Below are 12,705 nucleotides of genomic sequence, written 5' to 3'. Positions count from 1 at the left end.
GGTTCCACTGGGATTGCTGTTGGGTCCCTTGCTCTTTCTGGTATATATAAACGACTTAGACTTGAATGTAGGAGGGCTGATCAGTAAGTTCACAGATAACATGAAAATTGGTGGGGTGGTAAATAGTGAGGAGAATAGCCTTAGATTACAGGAAGGTATAAACGGGCTGGTCAGATGGGCTGATCAGTGGAAAATGGAATTTAATCCGGATAAGTGCAAGGTGATGCACTTGGGCAGGACAAACAAGGCACGGGGATACACGGTGAATAGTAGGGCCCTGGGAAGTACCAAGAGTCAAAGGGCCCTTGGTGTGCATGTCCACCGGTCCATTAAGGTAGTGGGACAGGTAGTTAAGGTGGTTAAGAAGGCATATGGGATACTTGCCTTTATTAGCCGAGGCACAGGATATAAGAGCAGGGAGGTTATGCTAGAACTGTATAAAACACTGGTTAGGCCTCAGCTAGAGTACTGCGTGCAGTTCTGGAATCCGCATTATAAGAAGAATGTGATTGCACTAGAGAGTGTGTGCAGAAGAGATTTACCAGGATGTTGCCTGGGCTGGAGAGTTTTAGTTATGAGGAGAGATTGGATACACTGGGGTTATCTTCCCTGGAGCAGAGGAGATTGAGGGGAAATATAATTGAGATGTATAAAATTATGAGGGGCATAGATAGGGTGGACAGGAAGGGTAGACAGGAAGGAACTTTTCCCTTTGGTGAAGGGATCAAGAATCAGGGGGCATAGGTTTAAGGTAAGGGGCAGGAGGTTTAGAGGGGATGTGAGGAAGAATTTTTTCACCCAGAGGGTGGTAGAGACAGAAACCCTCATAACATTTAAGAAGTATTTGGATGTGCACTTGCGATGCCATGGCATACAAGGCTATGGGCCTAATGCTGGAAAATGGGATTGGAGTAGTTAGGTGCTTGTTTGACCAGCGCAGAGTTGAAGGGACGAAGGGGCTTTATCTGTGCTTTGGACCTCTATGACTCTAGTCTGTGATGCTGCACTCTGGACTTTGGCACTGATATACCATACCCCAAGGGTACTTCACTTCACTCTCAGGCTGTTTGAGAGACTTGGTCTGTGCTAGAATGTTCCCTTTCATCATCCTAAGATTTCAGTTAGGGTTAGTGTTCCATGGATACCAATGGTTGCTCTGCCCAAACAGCCATTTTTTGTGCAGTAGCCCAGGTAGCGAGTTCGTGTAATCACTGGGTAACGACCTGGAAAGGAAAAAGTCATAAAATTGGCGCCCCAATGAAGATCAACCAACTCAGCAAAGTATTAAATATGGGCCTGCTGCAGTCTGCGGCTCAAATCCAGACAATGTTTTGTAGTTACCTACTAAACAATCAAGACAAGCTGTTAACGTCTCCTCAACATTTTTGACACAGCTGTTTAAATGCTAGTCCAGGTCGCTTTAAAAATAAGGAAATCAACTGAAAGGTTCTGAAGGAACCAACAAAAGCACAACAGGTTTTAAAATAAGAATTATGTCGAGCCTTGGCAAGTGTGTTCAGGATGTTGTTGTGACCCACAGTTGACTATAGCTTCATAGATGTCATGAATTTGACGTACTTTAGGAAATGAAAAGACCTGGATGCACCGTGAATGATTTCCCCACTGAATTATTACTGTGCCAGTCTATTAGTGATGCTGTGCACACTCCAAACTGCACAATAACCCATTCATACTGCGAGCCACAGCTGTAAACCACTTCCCCTCCTCCACGTGTCGACACACAGAAGGGCAGCTCGTAATCCAAGCATGAAGGCTGCCCTTCCCACTCTCCCAGTGGAGAAGTCCCACTCACAGAACGATCAAGGACTGGGGTGAACACTGTGGCCTCTGTTGCCCATAAAGAGCACAGGGTTCGCCCAGCCATGGCTCAGGGGGTAGCGCTCTCGACTCCTGGGTTAGAAGTTTGTGGGTTCAAATCTAAATCAACTCTAGTGACGTGAACACAGGATTTAGGCTGACAATCCAATGCAGTACTGAGGAAGTGCTGCCCTGTCGAAGGTGCCGTCCTTCAGATGAGACTTTAAACTGAGGCCACATCAGCCCTCTCTAGTGGACGTGAAAAGGTCCCATGGTCACTATTTCAAAGAAGACCAAGAGAGTTTTCCTGAGTGTTCTGGTCAATATTTCCTCCCCCAACCAATCAACACCACTAAAACAGATCAGATCATCTCATTACCTTTTGTGGGATCTTGCCCGGCACAAATTTGCTGCCACATTTCCTACATTACAACAGAGATTACAGTTCAAAAAGTACTTCATTGGTTGGAAAGTGCTTTGGGAGGCAACGTGCAACCTGATGTAAAAATAAGCAACATTTTTTTCTATTTTTACCCTCTGCTGCTGTGCATATGTGTAATAACTTCTCAAAAAGGAGACTTTTTTCTTGCTGTGTGTCAAAACATGGCAAAGGTGACTTGCTCCAGACAACTTCTAAAGGGACAGAGCCTCATGTAGTTCATTTTGTGAACTCAGTGTAAAACTAACATCGAGCCAATAGAGCGGAAATGATGATGCACATCGATAGAACATCTTAACATGTCTCTCAGAAATTCCTCGTTCACACACTACAAATTATTTTGAAGGGCAGCGATTATTATGTAAGCAAACATTCAGGCATTTTGCAGAACACAAAAGTCCCAAAGACAGAAAGAACAGTTACTCTGGTGGTTTGTTTTTTGGGTGGTACTGGCCGAAATTCCGGCCAAGGCAGCTATGGAATTCCACGGCCCTCTTCCATCGGACTGTTAATGTCCACTTGAAACACAGTGAAGAATCAGACCAGACCAGAGTTGGACAACTTATTGGGAGGAAATCCCATTCAGTAATGCAACACTCCCTCGATATTACACTGAGGTGTTAACCTCGACAATGTGGCAAAGTCCTGAACAGGATTTGCTCTTTAAATAACACACACAGTCCACCGTTAAACCAGGATGGTTTCATTCTGATTATTAACAAGGAACCAGTCCATGTTAACAATAATAAAGTTGTCGCAAGTTAGTTTGTTGACTAATTAAATTGACCATGACTTGAGCTGTACAGTGGATAAAGTTAAATTCATTGTTTATTCAGACTGAGGACTCAACTCCAATTTTGTTATGCCTGAAAAACTGTCTCTTCTTGGGGCACTGTTGAAGCAGCCACCCTCTCAACAACTTGCATTTATACAGTGTCTTCAATGACATAAAAACATCCAAGGTGCTTTAGTAAAGCATTAAAGAAAATTTACCACCAAGCCTTAAGCAGACACTGGAACAGGTGACCAAGAGTTTGGTCAAAGCGGTTTTATTTTTTTAAAAAAAGGAGAAAGTGAGTTGGAGAGGCTACAGCATTTGTCACACAAGACTCCAAATCATCGGTAGACCAGTTATTTTTGAGATGCATCTTTGCAAATTTGGATCCCAGCATTACCCGATGTCCACATTCATTCCTGCACCCGCTGGAATCACTGTCCAGCAAACAGAGGCAGGAACCCATGCTTGTTATCATTTCTCTTCCCTAATCGAAGGGTGTGAAGGCCTTGAGCATTGCCACCCCATTTGAGGTCAGATAACTCAGCACAGAATGAGGATCCAACTCAGGATCTTCCTGTTCTGGATGCCTCAGGACTTCACTGACCAGTGTGTTCATCAACATCACAAATCTATTTGACTGCATTCACAATGTGCCAAACCACGAACTTCCCAAGAATAATAATCCTAATTCAATCTGGTGAACAACCTAGCAATTACTCTGGTGAAATAAGGGTTGCTGCGGCCATATTCAGTAACACTATCTTTCCAAGTGTAGGAAGAGAGCAGTGTAAAGGAGATGCGCATCATTAAAGTCAGGTTCCACTTAATGTTCCCTTACTTCACTCCCCCATCTTCTAAAGAACCGACAGCCAAAGATCATTGCTCTCTGTTTTTGATTTATGTTAATTTAAAAAGCATGCAATAATAACTTTATTTCTTGGATCTCTAAACTTGTATCCTCTGCCAGTTTGAAGTACTCAGTCTAACCATTATATTTCTGTCTTTTGCTGATCCTACTTGTCTAACTTGAGTTTCAGTAAAATCTAGCTCATGTGCAGCAATTACCGTCTCCTGAATTCCCTTTCTTGCTTTACGTATTTCCATTCCCAGGTCCAAACTTCCTGAGGTTTCCACCATTCCCCACCAACTCCCACCCCTCCCCCAGCACCCATGGCTCAGTTTAAAACTGAGGCCTCATCCACCCTCTAAGATGGATCCAAAGATCCTGCGACACCTCTTCAAAGAATTACAGAGAAGGCTTTCTTGATGTTCTGGCTAATATTCATCCCTCCACAATCACTAAAAGAGACTGCTGTTTGTGGGAATTTTGTTGCATGCAAATTAGTTGCCGCTTTTCCTACATTACAACACTTCAGAAGTACTTAATTTGCTGTAAAGCGCTTTGGACTATCCTGAAGTTGTGAATGGTGCTATGAGATGTTGGTTGCAGTTAAGCTGTCAGTCAGGACACCAAGAAAGCTCTCTGCACTTCTTCAGATAATGCCACTGAACCATCAGATTTTACTTTAGCATTTCAAACAAAGAACATCATGGGTGAGAATACAACTGAGGTGCATGAATAGAAGATAGTCACTAAATCCAATAGGGGATTCAGGAGAAAAAGCCTTTACCCAGGAAGTGGTGAGATTGTGGAACTCATTGCCAGAGGGAGTGGTTGACAGGAAATAGCACAGATGCATTTAAGGAGAAGCTAGATAAACAGGCTAGGGAGGAAGGAATAGGATTGACTTTTGAGGTTAAATGAAGGGGCTGAGGGGTGGTTTATGTGGAGCACAGGCCAGATGTGCCACATTTGTGCTGTGGGTTCTATATAACTCTCCCCAAGTACTGTACTGAAGTGCCAGCCTCAAAGATGGCCTCAGGTCCTTAAGTTGAGCTCAAAATCACTATCTCTAGTCTCAGGGCTACCAACGGAGCCAAGCTATACACAAAGGCCATGCAATACTGTAGTCTGTGCCTGGTAGTATATGTTGGGATAGGTCAGTCGCTATTGTCGTGCTCAAAATGGCTAGTCACATTAATACCAAGGGGAAAAAAACGACAGGGTCAGATAACCTAGAATCTGAACTGAGTGGTGGAAACTCACCAACATGGGTTGAGTGTTCACAAGGACGATACCAGGAATGCAGGTTTATTCACGAGGACAGGATGAACAGGCTGGCTTTATTGAAAAGAGAAAGCTGAGGAGTAACCTACCAGACATTTTTAAAATTATGAAAGATTTTGACAGAATGCATACTGTGTTTCCGCTTGTGGGGAAGAGCAAAACCAGAGGCTATTAATATAAGATAGTCACCAAGAAATCAACTGAGGAATTCAGAAGAGACTTCTTCACCCAGGTGGTGGGAATGCAGAACACACTACCAAAGAGAGAGGTTGAAGCAAATAATATGGATACATTTAAGGAGGGAGTAGGTGAGAAGGGAAGAGAGGAATATGCTGATAAGTTAGATGAGGGAGGAGGTTCAAGTGGAGCATTAACACTGGCAAGGCTGTGCCTCTTTCGTGGGCTGTATGTTCTATGTAATTCTATGAAACATTTAAATTTATACAGCAAATGCCTGCTTGTTCTTATTTCCCTCATTGTCACCCTTTGGGTGGGGAGGGTGCAGCGGGCAGGGAGGGGTGGTAATCCTGTTTTTTTCGCTCAGGTTTTGGTTGGCAGGAAGGTGCTTTTGTTCTGGGGCATTGTGCCAACAAAGACAGTGGGGCCATCAGACACCAGGACAAGCAGCTGATAAAACGGAGTCAAAAAGCACACAGCAGACAACCACATTCTAGATAAATTCTTTATCTTTTACTCCAATGGCACCCACAGAAAGCAGGTTTCAGAAAGGTCAGTGGAAAATGGATGAACTTACAATACAGACTCTGATTCTAAAGCTGGGAATCAGCTCGTCAATGAACATCTTCCAGCTATAGCTCATAGTGATGTTGCTACTTGGCTCGGGGACCACACTTTGTGCTATAACTTCTGGTCTCATAAAAGGTCCAGACTTCTCATCAACAATGTAGAGTCTCCTCCCAAAGTGAAGCAATAGTGTGTTTGAACTGGGACCAGAAGCAGTGATTGGTAGGTCTGGAATGCCTCTGAGATCTGGAGAGGCAAGTGGGGTACAGCATCTCTTGGAAGTGTGAGCTTCGTGAACTTGGATTACAGGGAGTCAAGTGCCTCACTGACTACTTCCAGGCATGTCTGGAGATAATTACAATTTTCTCTCTCCCGTCCTTATTGACTCCTTATTGTGATTCAGTTCCACAGGCACCTAACTTACCCAAGTGACCATAATTCATTGGTAAGCTTAGATATGACGTTTGTCTTCTTCCTTCATCAATGGGTCAAAATCCTGGAACTTCTTCCACAGCAGAGCTGTGATCGTACCTACAGCACAAGGACCACAGTGGTTCTAGAAGGCAGCTCACCACCACCTTCTCAAGGTCAATAAATGCTGGCTTTGCCAGTGATGCCTACATCCTACATACCATGAATAAATTTTAAAAATGACAACATGGCTAAAATCAGTAACCTTGTCATCAGAATGATTGTCAGTCACAAACATTATATTAGACACCAAACAGTCTGCAATTCCTGGAGGGCCCACTCATTACTAGGTCCCTGAAGTGAAAAGCTGGTGTCTAACCCAATCCAAAACTCAATCTCTGTTACTTCTGCTCTTTTTACCCTTGGCTTCCGGCACTGTGGTCCTTCACCGAGGTCCCTTAATAACAAGGGCCAATATTATTCAACCTGGAAAAGAGTAAGTACCTTCATATCAGTAACAATACTGTGCTAACAACTCAAAGCACCATACTGAAAAAGGTCCCCATGAGCTCATTAACAACAATAGTGCTGAATGCAGTTTTGGGAGCAGGTGTGGCTGATGGAAGGCTGCTGTGGTTTAACGTGAATATAACCACAAACACACCAGGCATTGTTAAATTTATAGATGTCTGCCATCTTTGTATCTCACTTGTAGGTCTCCTTGTAGTGGAGGCATGAACACCAAGGAGGTCGTGACCCAGTGGCCAGTTTACCGTACAGAAGGTCTCTGGGTACAGGGCTGTCATTCATCTGATGAGCGTGGCCGAGCCAGCATAGACATCATTGGTTTAGCAATGAATGTATACTGATGGAATCTGCTCACTCCAGGAGTTTGAGTTTGTGACCTTGCCCTGCCAAGAGATGCCTAGGATATGTCTGAGACAGTGAAGGTGGAAACTGTTCAGTCTTATCCCCTGCATATGTTGTCCAGGTCTCACCACTGTAGAGGACTGCGCAGAAGACACAGGCTTGGTGGTCTTGCAGTTTGGTGTTCTCAGTCAGGTTGCTGTTGGTCCATGCTCGCTTACTCAGCTTGGACATAACAAATGTCTCTTTTGCAATTCATGTGTTGACTTTAACATCAAGTGACAGATTGCTGGTGGTTGTGGAACCTAGATATATGAAGCTATCAACAATCTCCAGCACCACATTGTCAATGCTGATAGATGGCAGTATGGCAGCATCCTGGACCTTGACACTTGCCTTCCTGATGGTCAAAACAAACAGTTTTACAGGTGTGAGAGTCAGTCCCTTTGCTATTGAAGGTGTTCCTCATTTTGGAATGTTAAGCATCATCAGTGTAGAGCAAACGACGGATCTCCCCAAGCAATGGTGTTACTCTGTGACAGATTATTTTTATACTGCAATATTTATATTGTCATAGAGTGAAGAATCTTGAAAGAAGTAATTATTGAATGGAGAAGTATGGGCAGGTATCTGAATCTTTGCTTTCTTAATGCCAGTTTGCTTCAGTTGCTAGCACTCCCGCTTTCAGGAGGTTGTAGGTTCAAGCCCCATTCCAGGACATGAGTCTATAAACCTAGACTGATGCTTTCGTGAGGAAGTGTTACATTGTCAGATACACTCTTTCTCAAATGAGATGTTACACTGGAATCAAATAGTTATGCATTAAAGCAAATTGCTGTTCTGGTGGCCTGACAACTCTGCTTCACCAATCATCAAAAACATATGAATTTGTAATACATTAGATTACTGTTTGCGTATGTCACTGTATACAAAATGCTGCCTATACAACAGCCTGTGTTTGTATAGCATCTTTAACAAAAAAATCATCCATAGGCATTTCAGAGGAATAAACAAATCAAGTGGTGGAAGAATAATTAGAAGAGTTGATCGAATGCTCAGTTAAAAAAACACATCTGAAGAGAGAAGCACAGCAAGGCAAGAGAAAGGCAAATTCAGATGTTAGAACATAACTTATGTTCAAAATAGGATCTGGAGTCAGCTATTTGCCCTTTAAGCCTGCTCTGCCATTCAACAAGATCATGATTGATCCACCTCAATTCCACCTTCACTCACTACCCTCAAATGCTTTAACACAACACAGAACATAAGAAATTAGGCCCAGACAATTGGAAGCTCTGTCACAGAATGGGGGGGGGGGGGGGAGGAGAGAAGAGAGATAGAGAGAGAGAGAGAGAGAGAGAGGAGAAGCAGCTCAGGGGAGTGCTGGGTAATTGATAAAAAGGAAAAGGGAGACAGAGTCACTATCGAAAATTCAGGAAACTAATCCCTGTGGAGCAATGTTTATAAAAGCGCATGACTCAACAAAGTTATGCATCTTGTAGAGATGACAATACATTGGTCATGGTAACGATGGATTCCTGCACTCTCCCTCCACTCTCAGAGGCTGATCCTTCAACTTCTACCCTCTGAAGGCCTTTTCCGAGACTAAATTTCCTCTTTCCTTTAGCCGTGCCTTTGCTCTTCCCCATATGTTCGCTTATTGCCTGTTTGGGGCCCACCCTATCCCCTTCCAAGATGCTGCACAAGGGACATTGTATAAATACTAGTTATCATATGATGTCATTATAATACTCCAATGGCAAAACTGAGACCCCACTCTAATTGACTCTTTCCTGTACACACACATTTACCAAAGAAATAACTGAAATATGGAGTTAAACCAGATTGAGAGCAAGTTGGTTACACTACCTTTGGAGTTGATCCTGAATCCTGAATAGAGTGATCAAAAACATCCCTTCATATTACTGCTTTTACTGCAGCAAAGCATCCCTCAGCACTTCAGAGTAGCAATGAAAGGAATGGAAAAACTAATCCAGCACCAAGAGATTAGAAAAAGTTGTGAAGGCTTGGGCTTTGAGAAGGTTAGTATGATAACCTTCCATGTTCAACAGTTCATTGCTCAGGCTTAAGTATAGGAGCTGGAGGAAACCATTTAGCCCCTCAAACCTGTTCTGCCATTCAATTAGCTCATGGTTGTTCTAAGGTCCAACTTCATATATACCCACATTTGCCCCACATCCTTTAATATTTGTGGCTAACCAAAATCCAGCAATCTCAATTTTAAAATTAATAATTTATCCAACATTTGCGGGAGAGTTCAAAATTCCACCGCACTTTATTTTCCTGATTCTTTCATGGGATGTGGGCGTTGCTGGCATTTGTTGACCATCCCTAGTTGTGCTTAAACTGAGTGACTTGCTAGGCCATTTCAGAGGGCAGTTAAGAGTCAACCACATTTCTGTGGGGTCTGGAGTCACAGCGGGTTATAGTTATAGTTACAAACCCACCGACTCCCACAGCTATCTCGACTACAGCTCCTCACACCCCGCTTCCTGTAAGGACTCCATCCCATTCTCTCAGTTCCTTCGCCTCCGTCGCATCTGTTCCGATGATGCTACATTCAAAAACAGTTCCTCTGACATGTCCTCCTTCTTCCTTAACCGAGGTTTTCCACCCACGGTCGTTGACAGGGTCCTCAACCGTGTCTGGCCCATCTCCCGCGCATCCGCCCTCACGCCTTCTCCTCCCTCCCAGAAACATGATAGGGTCCCCCTTGTCCTCACTTATCACCCCACCAGCCTCCGCATTCAAAGGATCATCCTCCGCCATTTCCGCCAACTCCAGCATGATGCCACCACCAAACACATCTTCCCTTCACCCCCCTTATCGGCATTCCGTAGGGATCGCTCCCTCCGGGACACCCTGGTCCACTCCTCCATCACCCCCTACTCCTCAACCCCCTCCTATGGCACCACCCCATGCCCACGCAAAAGATGCAACCTGCCCCTTCACTTCCTCTCTCCTCACCGTCCAAGGACCCAAACACTCCTTTCAAGTGAAGCAGCATTTCACTTGCATTTCCCCCAACTTAGTCTACTGCATTCGTTGCTCCCAATGTGGTCTCCTCTACATTGGAAAGACCAAACGTAAACTGGGCGACCGCTTTGCAGAACACCTGCGGTCTGCCCGCAAGAATGACCCAAACCTCCCTGTCGCTTGCCATTTCAACACTCCACCCTGCTCTCTTGCCCACATGTCTGTCCTTGGCTTGCTGCATTGTTCCAGTGAAGCCCAACGCAAACTGGAGGAACAACACCTCATCTTCCGACTAGGGACTTTACAGCCTTCCGGACTGAATATTGAATTCAACAACTTTAGGTCGTAAGCTCCCTCCCCCATCCCCACCCCCTTTCTGTTTCCCCCTTCCCCTTTTTTTTTCCAATAAATTATAAAGATTTTCCTTTTCCCACCTATTTCCATTATATAAAAAAAACCCCCACTAGAGCTATACCTTGAGTGCCCTACCATCCATTCTTAATTAGCACATTCGTTTAGATAATATCACCAACTTTAATTTTAACACCTATGTGTTCTATTGTACTATTGTCGTTGACATCTTTTGATGATCTGCTTCTATCACTGCTTGTTTGTCCCTACAACCACACCCCCCCCCTCCACCTCTTTGACTCTCTATCTCTCCGCCCCCCACACACACACCTTAAACCAGCTTATATTTCAACTCTTTCTTGGACTTGAACGCAAGTTCTGTCGAAGGGTCATGAGGACTCGAAACGTCAACTCTTTTCTTCTCCGCCGATGCTGCCAGACCTGCTGAGTTTTTCCAGGTAATTCTGTTTTTGTTCTGGAGTCACATATAGACCAGACCGGGTAAGGACAGCAGATTTCCTTCCCTAAAGGACATTAGTGAACCAGATGGGTTTTTACAACAATCCATGATAGTTGGTACGATCACCATTATTGAGACTAACTATATATTCCAGATTTACTAACTGAATTTAAATTTCAGCAGCTGGCCTGGTGAGATAGGAACCCATGTCCCCAGAGCATTAACCTGGGTCTCTAGATTACTAGTCCAGTGATATTACCACTGAGCCACCATCTCCCCCTTTGTACGAAGATGTGTTTTCTAAATTTCATTCCTGAAAGGTGTGGCTCTAATTTTTTGACCATGTCCCCGTCCTATAATCCCCAATTAGCAAAAATCATTTCTCTCTAACTACCCTATCTATTCCTGAGTATACTGAAAAATGCAGAATGACCACTTGGGTACCAAATGCAACCAACACCAAGCAACATGATCAACATCCTGGAAATTACAATTGACCCGAACTGAACTGGACCAGTCATATCAATACTGTAACTGCAAGTGCAGATCAGAGACTGGGAATTCATATTAGCATACGAAATAGAAGTAGGCCATTTGGCCCCTCGAGCCTGCTCTGCCATTCATTAAAATCATGACTGATCTGTTTGTTTCGAATTCCACATTCCCATCTACCGCCAAAAATCTTTGATCCCCTTGCCAAACAAGAATCTATTTATCTCCACCTTACAAATATTCAATGACCATGCCTCCACCGCCTTCTGAGGCACACAACTCGCAAAAAAAATTTCTCCTCATCTATGCCCTAAAAGGGCAGCCCTTAATTTTAAAACAGTGCCCTCTAGTTCTGGACTCACCCACAAGTGGAAATATCCTTTCCACGTCCACCTTGTCAACCATTCAGGGTCTTGTAAACTTCAATCAAGTCATCCCTCACTCTTCTCAACTCCAGTGGAAACAAGTCCAGTCTACCTAACCTATCATCATAAGACATCTGCTCATTCCAAGTATCAATCTAATAAACCTCCTTTGAACCACCTCCAATGCATTTACATCCTTCCTTAAATAAGGAGACCAAAACTGCACAATATTCGAGATGTGGTCTCACCAATGTCCTGTTCAATTCCTCTTGTAATAAAAGGATAGCATTCCATTAGCCTTCTTAAGTACCTTGCTGTACCTGCATACTTACTTTTTGTGACTCATGCACTTGAACAGCTAAATCCCTCTGCAGCCTTGTTCTCCGTTTAAGCAGTACTCTGCTTTTCTATTCTTCCTGCCAAAGTGAACAACTTCACACTCTCCCACATTATACTCCATCTGTCATATTTTTGCCCACTCACTCAACCTATCTATATCTGTCTGCGGTCTCCTTATGTCCTCTTCACAACATAGTTTCCTACCTATCTTTGTGTCATCTGCAAATTTAGCTATCATGCATTTGCTCCCTCTATCTATTCTGCAGCAAATAACTCAATCCTGACTCCCAAAGCCTGGCCACCATTGACAAGGCTTAAGTCAGGAGTGTGATGGAATACTCTCCACTAGCCTGGATGAGTGCAGCTCCAAAAACACTCAAGGAGCTCAACACCATCCAAGTCAAAGGACCCCACTTGACTGGCACACCATCCACCACCTTCAACATTCACTCCCTCCACCACTGATGCACAGTGGCAGCAGTGTGTATCATTTACAAGATGTACTGTAGCAACTTA

At 43.9% G+C, this 12,705-nt stretch overlaps 1 protein-coding gene across 1 annotated transcript in view; it reads right to left on the bottom strand.

The window, feature by feature from the left end:
- Positions 1-12,705, bottom strand: part of smad3b (SMAD family member 3b) — a 103,391-nt gene that overhangs the window by 87,658 nt on the left and 3,028 nt on the right. The window lies entirely within an intron of this gene.

This window comes from Carcharodon carcharias, chromosome 26 (genome assembly GCF_017639515.1).
Source record: "Carcharodon carcharias isolate sCarCar2 chromosome 26, sCarCar2.pri, whole genome shotgun sequence".
Taxonomy (NCBI): Eukaryota; Metazoa; Chordata; class Chondrichthyes; order Lamniformes; family Lamnidae; genus Carcharodon; species Carcharodon carcharias.
The sequence above is the reverse complement of the archived record's forward strand: the minus strand, read 5'-3'. Positions and strand labels throughout refer to the sequence as shown.